Raw genomic sequence first — 10,247 nt, forward strand, 5'->3', positions numbered from 1 at the left:
TTTTTAATCAGGTTATTTGTCTTTTTGCAGTTGAGTTTTTGCAGTATCATGTAGATTTTAGAGATCAGGCACTGACCAGAAATGTCACAGCTAAACACTTTTTGACACTCTGTAAGTAATGTTTTTACTTTTTTGGTGAAGTCCTTGGATGAGCATAGGTGTTTGATTTTTAGGAGCTCCCAGTTATGTGGTTTCTCTTCTGCATTGTTAGTAATGTTTTGTATTCTGTTTATGCCATGTACTAGGGCTTCTAGCATTGTCCCTATTTTTTCATCCATTATCTTTATTCTTTTAGATTTTATATTTAGGTCTTTGATACATTTTGAGTTCATTTTTGTGCATGGTGTGAGGTATGGGTCTTGTTTCATTTCTTTTGCAGATGGGTATTCAGTTATGCCAGCACCATTTGTTAAACAGACTTTCTTTTCCCCACTTAACTGACTTTGGGCCTTTATCAAATATCAACTGCTCATATATGGATGGATTTATGTCTGGATTCTCAATTCTGTTCCATTGGTCTATGTATCTGTTGTTGAGCCAGTACCAAGCTGTTTTGACTACTGTGACAGTATAATAGGTTCTAAAATCAGGTAGAGTGAGGCCTTCCTCTTTGTTCTTCTTTTTCAGTAACCCTTTACTTATCCGGGGCCTCTTTCCCTTCCATATGAAGTTGGTGATTGTTTCTCTATCTCATTAAAAAAGTCATTGAAATTTGGATTGGAATTGCATTGTATCTATAAATCTCTTTTGGTAGAATAGACATTTTTACCATGTTAAGTTTTCCTATCCATGAGCAAGCCGTGTTTTTCCACTTATGTAGGTCTCTTTTGGTTTCTTGCAGTAGTGTCTTGTAGTTTTCTTTGTATAGGTCTTTTACATCTCTAGTAAGATTTATTCCTAAGTATTTTATCTTCTTGGGGGCTTCTGTAAGTGGTATTGATTTGGTGATTTCCTCTTTGAAGTTCTCCTTGTTGAAGTAGAGGAATCCAACTGATTTTTGGATGTTTATCTTGTATCGTGATACTTTGCTGAAATCCTCTATTAGTTCCAATAGTTTTCTTGTGGATTCTCTGGGGTTTTCTGTGTATAACATAGTATCATCTGCAAATAGAGATACTTTTACTTCTTCTTTTCCAATTTGGATGCCCTTTATTTCTTTTTGTAGCCTAATTGCTCTGACTAGGACCTCCAGCACAATGTTGAATAAGAGCGGTGATAAAGGGCATCCTTGTCTGGTTCCCAATCTCAGGGGTAATGCTTTCAGACTCTCTCCATTGAGGATGATATTGGCTGTTGGCTTTGTATAAATGCCCTTTATTATGTGGAGGAATTTCCTTCTATTCCTATGTTGCTGAGCGTGTTTATCATGAATGGGTGTTGAACGTTGTCAAATGCCTTTTCTGCATCAATTGATAAAATCATGTGATTCTTGTCTTTTGTTTTATTTATATGATGGATTACATTAATTGTTTTCCTAGTTTTGAACCATCCCTGCATACCTGGTATGAATCCCACTTGGTCATGGTGAATTATTTATTTGATATGTTGTTGAATTCTATTGGCTAGAATTTTGTTGAGGATTTTTGCATCTAAGTTCATGAGACATATAGGTCTGTCATTTTCTTTTTTTGTGGTGTCTTTACCTGGTTTTGATATCAGGGTTATGCCGGCTTCATAAAATGAGTTTGGGAGCATTCCATCCTTTTCTATGCTCTGAAGTACCTTTAGTAGTAGTGGTGTTAACTCTTCTCTGGATGTTTGGTTGAACTCTGCAGTGAAGCCATCCAAGCCAGGGCTTTTTTGTTGTTGGGAGTTGTTTGATTACCTTTTCAATCTCTTCTTTTGTTATGGGTGTATTTAGTTGTTCTACCTCTGTTTGTGTTAGTTTAGGTAGGTAGTGTTGTTTCTAGGAATTCATCCATTTCTTCTAGGTTTTCAAATTTGTTAGAGTACAATTTTTCATAATAATCTGATATCATTCTTTTGATTTCAGTTGGGTCTGTTGTAATATCACCCATATTTGGGTTCTTTGCTTCCTCTCCTGTTTTTCTTTTGTCAGCTTGGCTAATGGTTTATCAATTTTGTTAATTTTTTCAAAGAACCAGATCTGGGTCTTGTTAATTCTTTCAATTGTTTTTCTGTTTTCTATTTCATTTAGTTCTGCTCTAATTTTTATTATTTGCTTTCTTCTGGTGCCTGAGGGTTTCTTTTGTTGCTCTCTTTCTATTTGTTCAAGTTGTAGGAATAATTTTTTGATTTGGGGCCTTTCTTCTTTTTGTATGTGTGCATTTATTGATATAAATTGACCTCTGAGCACTGCTTTTGCTGTGTCTCAAAGGTTCTGACAGGAAGTGTTTTCATTCTCACTGGATTCTATGAATTCCTTTATTCCATCTTTAATGTCTTTTATAACCTAGTCTTTTTTTGAGCAGGGTAACTGTTCAGTTTCCAAGTGTTTGATTTCTTTTCCCTGATTTTTCTGTTATTGATTTCTACTTTTATGGCCAATGGCATTTTTAATGAGATAGAGAAACAAATCAGCAACTTCATATGGCAAGTGAAGCTGCCCAAGATAAGTACAGCATTACTGAAGAACAACAAAGTGGGAGGCTTCACACTACTTGACTTTACAACCTATTGCACAGCCACAGCAGTCAAAACAGCCTGGTACTGGTACATCAACAGATTCATAGGCCAGTGGAACAGAATTGAGAATCCAGATGTAAATTCATCCACCTAAGAGCAGCTAATATTTGACAAAGTCCCTAAGTCCATTAATTGGGGAAAAGATAACCTCTTTAGCAAATGGTGCTGGCATAACTGGATATTCATCTGCAAAAAAATGAAACAAGACCCATACCTCACACCACGCACAAAAACTAGCTCAAAATGAAACAAAGACCTAACTTGAATATAAAATTTAAAACGATAAAGATCATGGAAGAAAAAAATAGGGAAAACGCTAGGAGCCCTAATACATGGCATAAACGGAATACAACACATTACTAACAAGGCACAAACACCAGAACAGAAACTAGATAACTGGGAGCTCCTAAAAACCGAACACTTATGCTCATCCAAAGACTTTACCAAAAGACAAAAAATTCCTGGCTACAAAAATCCAATCAGCGTCTAATCTCTAAAATCTACAAGATACTGCAAAACCTCAACAATAAAAAGGCAACCCAATTATAAAAATGGGCAAAGGATATGAACAGCACTTCACCAAAGAAGACATTCAGGTGGCTAACAGATACATGAGGAAATGCTCACGATCATTAGCCATCAGAGGAATGCAAATCAAAACTACAATGATATACCATCTCACCCCAACAAGGGTAGCATTAATCCAAAAAAAAAACGCAAAATAAGAAATGTTAGAGAGGTTGTAGAGAGACTGGAACACTTACGTACAGCTGGTGGGAATGTAAAATGGCACAACCACTTTGGAAATCGATTTGGTGTTTCCTTAAAAAGCTAGAAATAGAAGTACCATACCATCCAGCAATCCCACTCCTTGGAATATAACCTAGAGAAATAAGAGCCCTCACACGTATAGATATATGCACACCCATGTTCACTGCAGCACTGAAACAACCTAGGTGTCCATCAACAGATGAATGAATAAACAAATTATGGTATATTCACACAAGGATAAAGAACAATGATGAATCCTTGAAACATAACATGGATGAATCTGGAAGGCATTACACTGAGTGAAATTTGTCAGGTGCAAAAGGACAAATATTATATGAGACCACTATTATAAGAATTCATGAAAAGGTTTAAACACAGAAGAAAATATTCTTTGATGGTTATGAGGGTGGGGAGGGAGGGGAGAGGGTCATTCACTAGATGGTAGACAAGAATTATCTTAGGCAAAGGGAAGGACAACACACAATACAGGGGAAATTAGCTCAACTGGACTAAATCAAAAGCTAAGAAGTTTTCTGAACACAACCAAACACTTTGAGGGACAACGTGGCAGGGGCAGGGGTCTGGGAACCATGGTTTCAGGGGACATCTAGGTCAATTAGCATTACAAAGCTTATTAAGAAAATGTTCTCCATCCCACTTTGGCGAGTGGCATCTGGGGTCTTAAAAGTTAGGGAACAACAATCCAAGATGCATCAATTGGTCCCAACCCACCTGGAGCAAAGGAGAATGAAGGACACCAAAGACACAAGGAAAATATAAGCCCAAGAGACAGAAAGGGCCACATAAAACAGAGACTCCATCCACCTGAAATTAGAAGAACTAGATGGTACGTGGCTACCACCAATGACTGCCCTGACAGGGAACAAAACAGAAAGTCCCTGACAGAGCAGGAGAAAAGTGGGATGCAGAACTCAAATTCTAGTAAAAAGACCAGACTTAATGGTCTGACCAAGACTAGAGGGACCCCAGAGAACATGGCCCCTGGACTCCCTGTTAGCCCAAAACTAAAACCATTCCCAAAGCCAACTCTTCTAAAAAAGATTAGGCTGGACTACAAAACATTAAATGATACTTGTAAAAAGTGTGCTTCTAAGCTGAAGTAGATACATGAAACTAAACAGGGAACTCATTTTGGGAGGCAAGATGAGAAGGCAGAAAGGGACAAGAGCTGGCTGAATGGACACGGGAAATACAGGGTGGAAGGAGGAGTGTGCTGTCACGTTATAGGGAGAGCAACCAGGGTAACATAACAATGTGTGTATAAATTTTTGTATAAGAAACTAATTTGAATTGTAAAGTTTCAGTTAAAGCACAATTTTAAAAAAATTTAAAAAAAAGCAAAACCACCGGTATATTTTCTAGAAGAGACATATCTAAAACAAAATCTAGACTTTGGTCCAGACAAGTTGTGGGATACCCATTTCTCCCTGCTCCTACCCACTAAGTGCAACTATAAACCCTAGAAATAATGCAAGAAACAAAGGAGAGCTAAGGAAACCAGTTTGTAACCCTAGGACTGGAGGAACAACACAGCTTCAAGGTATCTTACATTCATTCCCCCATTCAACAGAAAAAGGTGACCAGACCCACCATTTTCTGAAATCCAGCCTAACAGCACAAGATACCCTATTCCTCCCCCAAATCAAGAAGTCCCTCTGACAACATCAGGTAATCCCAGTACCACCAGCAAGAGCAAGTGATTGGGAGCTATGCCAACAATAAGTGGCCAGGGGCACATTCTCCTCCCAAGCTGGGCCTGAGACTCCCCTTCTCCATTGAAAGACATTTGATGGCCCAGCCTGGGGAACCCCTTTCACCCCATCAGGAGGCACAAGAAAGGACCAGTAGGGTAAACCAAGAAGACAAAATAACATGGAAAGTCCCAGAAAATCAAACTATCATTAGAACCATAATCCACAAAAGTAGGCCAGGATCTTTGTGCTAAACCTAAACAATGTGATTGCCTGCTTTAAAAAAAAATTAAGTAGGACACAGAATCTCTTAATATAATATACAAAAATCCAGGATACAATTAAAAATCATTCATCACACTAAGAACCAAGAAAAATCACAACTCAAATGAGAAAAGGCAATCAACCAATGTAAACACTGAGATGAATCAGATACTGGATCTGACGAGATAACTTTTGTAAAGCAGCCACCACAAAAATGCTTCAACAATCCGTTACAAATTCTCTTAAAACAAATGAAAAAACAGAAACTCTCACCAAAGATTTAAAAAAAAAAGAAATTGCCACCAAGTCGATTCTGACTCACAGTGACTTCGTAAGATAGAGTAGAGCTGCCTCAAAGTTTCCAAGGAGTGGCTGGTGAATTTGAACTGCCAAACTTTTGGTTAGCAGCTGAGCTCTTAACCACTAACCTACCAATTTTTTTTTTTTTTTTTTAAAAAAGGAACTCGTAGAACTTAAAAATATAACAACAGAAATTTTAAAACTCACTGGATGAGTAGAATGGAGATGAACGAGGATTAACTTAGTGAACATGAGGACAGATGAGCAGATTTCACCCAATATGAACAACAGAAAGAAAACAGACTGGAAAAAATGAACAGAGCCTCAGGGATCTATGGGACAATAACAAAAGATCCAACATTCTTCTCATCAGAGTCCCAGGACAGCAGGAAAAAGTGAGTCAGACTGAAAGAACATTCAAAGAAATAAAGGCTGAAAACTTCCCAAATTTGGCCAAAGATACAAACCATCAGATTCAAGAAGCTGGGTGAACCCCAAAAAGGATAAACTCAAATAAACCCATGCCAAGATACATCATAATTAAATTTCCAAACACTAGGGGAAAAATCTTGAAAACAGCCAGAGGTAAGGGACACACTACCTATAGCCAAACCAAAAACCAAATCCATTGTCGTCAAGTCAATTCTGACTCATAGTGACCCTACAGAACAGAGTAGAACTGCCCCACAGGGTTTCCAAGGAGTGCCTGGTGGATTCAAACTGCCTACCTTTTTGGTTAGCAGCAGTAGCACTTAACCACTACACCACCAGGCTTTCCACACTACCTACAGAAAACACCAATTCAAATGAGAGCAAATTTCCCATCTGAGATCGTGGAGGACAGAAGACATAACACATTTTCAAATGTTCAAAGAAAATAACTATCAACCATAAATTTTACATCCAGCAAAACTATCCTTCAGGAATGAAGAGGAAATAAAGACATTCTCAGACAAAGGAAAACTAAAATAATTTATTACTACCAGATCCACTCTTAGAGATTGTCTAAAGAAAGTTCTTCAAACAGAAAGGAAATGATAAAAGAATCCTGAAGCACCAAGGAAGAAAGAACATGGAAAGAGCAGAAATATGGGTACATACAGTGAATCATATCTGATGACTGAAACAAAATTTATAACACCATGTGATACAAAGCTCAAGAATTAACATTCATTTTGAACAATATCATCCAAATATAGAAGAGGAGAAAACATTTCCAACTCACTTCATGAGGCCAGTATCACTGTGATAACAAAACCAGACAAAGACAGTACAAAAAAGGAAAACTACTGATCAATATTTCTCATGAATTTATATATAAAAATCCTCAATAAAACATTAGCAAACAAAATCCAATAACGTATAAAAAGATTTATACATAATGACCAACTGGAGTTTATTCCAGATACGCAAGACTGGTTCAACATTTGAAGATCAATGATTGTAGTTGACCATATAAATACCCTAAAGAAGAAAAATTCTTTGATCATATCAATTGATGTAGAAACAGTGTTTGACAAAATCCAACACCCATCCATGATAAAAAAAAAAAAAAAAAAACTCTTAACAAGTTAGGAATAGAGGACAATCACCTCACATTGATAATAAGCATCCACACACACAAAAAAACAAACCTGCAGCTAACATCATACTTAATGGTGAATACTGAACTCTCTTCCACTAAGATCAGGAGCAAGGCAAAGTTAAGCGTACTCTCGCCACTCTTATTCAACATAGTACTGAAATTCTAGTTGCTGCAATAAGGCAGGAGAACAAAGCAAAAGGCATACGGATTGAAAAGGAAGAAATAAAGCTGTCTCTGCTTGCAGATGGCATGATTGCCTACACAGAAATGCCAAGAAGTCTTCAAAAAAATTCTAGAACTAGAAAATTCAGCAAGCTTGCTGGCTACAAGATCAGCATGCAAAAATCAACCCATCTCTAAATACTAACAATGAATATGCAGAAAAAGAAATTAAAAGCATGAAACTATTTACAATCACTCCAAAGACAATGAAATATTTATGTATGAATTTCACGAAACACGTACAGGATCTATATGCTGCAAATTACAAAAGTCTGATGAAAGAAATCAAAGAAGACCTAAATAAATGGAGAGATATATCATGTTCATGAATTGAAAGACTCAACATGGTAAGGATGTCAATTCTCCCTCAAATGAATCAATGCAATTCCTATCAAAATCCCATGAAGAATTTTTGTAGGCATAGACAAATTTATATGGAAAGGCACAGGCCCTATAATAGCTGAAACAGTTTTGACAAAAAAAAAATTAAGTGGAAGGAAGCACTTTACCCAATATTAAGGCTTACTATGGAGTCCTGGTAGTGTAGTGGTTAAGCGTTCATCTGTTAACCAAAAGGTCAGCAGTTCACATCCCCCAGCTGCTCCTTGGAAACCCTATGCAGCAGTTCTACTCTGTCCTACAGGGTTGCTATGAGTCAGAATCAACTCAACAGCAACAGGTTTATATAGCCACAGTAACTAGTAAGAAGGTGTGGTGCTGGCAGAGGAATAAACACATAGATCAAAGGAATAGAATAGAGAATCCAGAAATAGATCCATACAAATATGTTCTGCTGATTTTTTGCAAACACGTAAAAGCAATTCAATGAAAGAAGGATAGCCTTTTCCACAAACAATGCTAGAGCACTTGAACATTCACTAGGCAAAAAAATGAACCTCAACTGAAACTTCGTATCTTATACAAACACTAACTCGAAGTGCATCACAGAGTTAAGTATAAAATATAAAAATACAAAACTTTTAGGAAAAAAAAGTAGAAAATATTCGGGCTCTACGACTAGGTAAATAGTTCTTAAACTTGATCCATAAAAGGAAAACGTGATGAATTAGACTTTGTAAAATTAAAAATTTTGCTCCGTAAGAGTCCATGTGAAGAGGACAAAAAGACAAGCTACAGAGTAGGAGAAAATATTTACAAACCACATATCCAACAAAGAATATGTGGTTGAACCCCCAAAAGAATAAACTCAAATATCTACAACATATTAAAAAGAAACTCTCAAAATAGTTTTAAAAAAATCCAATTAGAAAATCGTCAAAAGACATGAACAAACATCTCACCAAAGAGGACATACGAATGGCAAATAAACACATAAAAAGCTGTTCAACATCATTACCCATCAAGGAAATGCAAAGTAAAACCACAATGAGATATCACCTCACACCTATGGTTACGATAAAGAAGGACAACACCAAATGCTGGCAAGGATACAGAGAAACAATCCCTCATGCATTGCTGGCGGGAATGCAAAATGGTACAGCCACTCTGGAAAACACTTTCATATAAAATTAAACTTGCAATTACCATACAACCCAGCATTTACACTTTTGTATATTTATTTACACTTTTGTGTATTTACAATTTTTGTATATTACACTTTTGAGCATTTATCTCAAGAAATGGAAACTTATATTCACAGGAAAAAATCTTTATGTGAATATTCATAGCAGGTTTCTTCATAATAGCCCCCAACTGGGAACAATCTCAATGTCCTTTAACATGTGGATGGTTAAACTGTGGCACATACATACCGTGGAATATTACTCAACAAAAGAAAACGAACTACTGATATACACAATGACTTGGATAAATCTACAGGGAATTATCCTGAATGAAAAAAAAGCAAATTCCAAAAGGTTACATACTGTATGATTCCATTTATGCACATTTTTGAAATGATAGATTAGAATTGCTGGGGGTTAGTGATAGGGTGGGGAGAGCCTGAGGGGTAGAGAGGTGGCTGTGGTTATAAAAGGGCAACATGAGGGATCCTTGCAATGGAACTGCTCGGTATCTTGACTGCGGTGATAGATACATGAAGCTACACATGTGATAAAATTACGTAGAGCTAAACACACACAGAGAGAGATGAGTACAAGTAAAAGTGGAGAAATTTGAATGAGATAGGTGAGTTGTATCCATGTCAACATCCTCACTGTGATAATATAGTATACTCATTGCCATAGAGTTGATTCTGACTCATAGCAACCAACCCTACAGGACAGAGTAGAACTGCCCCATAAGGTTTCCAAGGAGCAGCTGGTAGATTTGAACCTCCAACCTTTTCGTTGGCAGCCAGGCTCTTAACCACTATTGCAAAAATGGCACCATTAGGAGAAACTAGTTGAAGCGTCCATGGGATCTCTCTATATTATTTCTTACAGCTGCATGTAAGTCTACGATTTATCTCAACAAAATTTTCAATTAAAAAAGAAAAATATACAGGAAATTTAAAAAACAAATAAATGGTATGGCAGAGATGGATAACTGTAAATTGTATTCGTTCTCCTTTCTTCCATACAATATAACCTAATTTTTAGCTGGGTGCGTGGCTTCCTGGAGTAAAAACTACATGTCCCAACCTCCTTTGCAGTTGTTTTTGTTGTTAGTTGCCACCCAGTCATCTCAGACTCAGGACAAAATGTTGCCTAGTCTAGCACTGTATTCATGATCTTTGGAATGTTTGAGTCCATTGTTGCAGTTATTGTGTAGTGCCTTCCAATCTA

Source organism: Elephas maximus, chromosome 17 (assembly GCF_024166365.1).
Source record: "Elephas maximus indicus isolate mEleMax1 chromosome 17, mEleMax1 primary haplotype, whole genome shotgun sequence".
Taxonomy (NCBI): Eukaryota; Metazoa; Chordata; class Mammalia; order Proboscidea; family Elephantidae; genus Elephas; species Elephas maximus.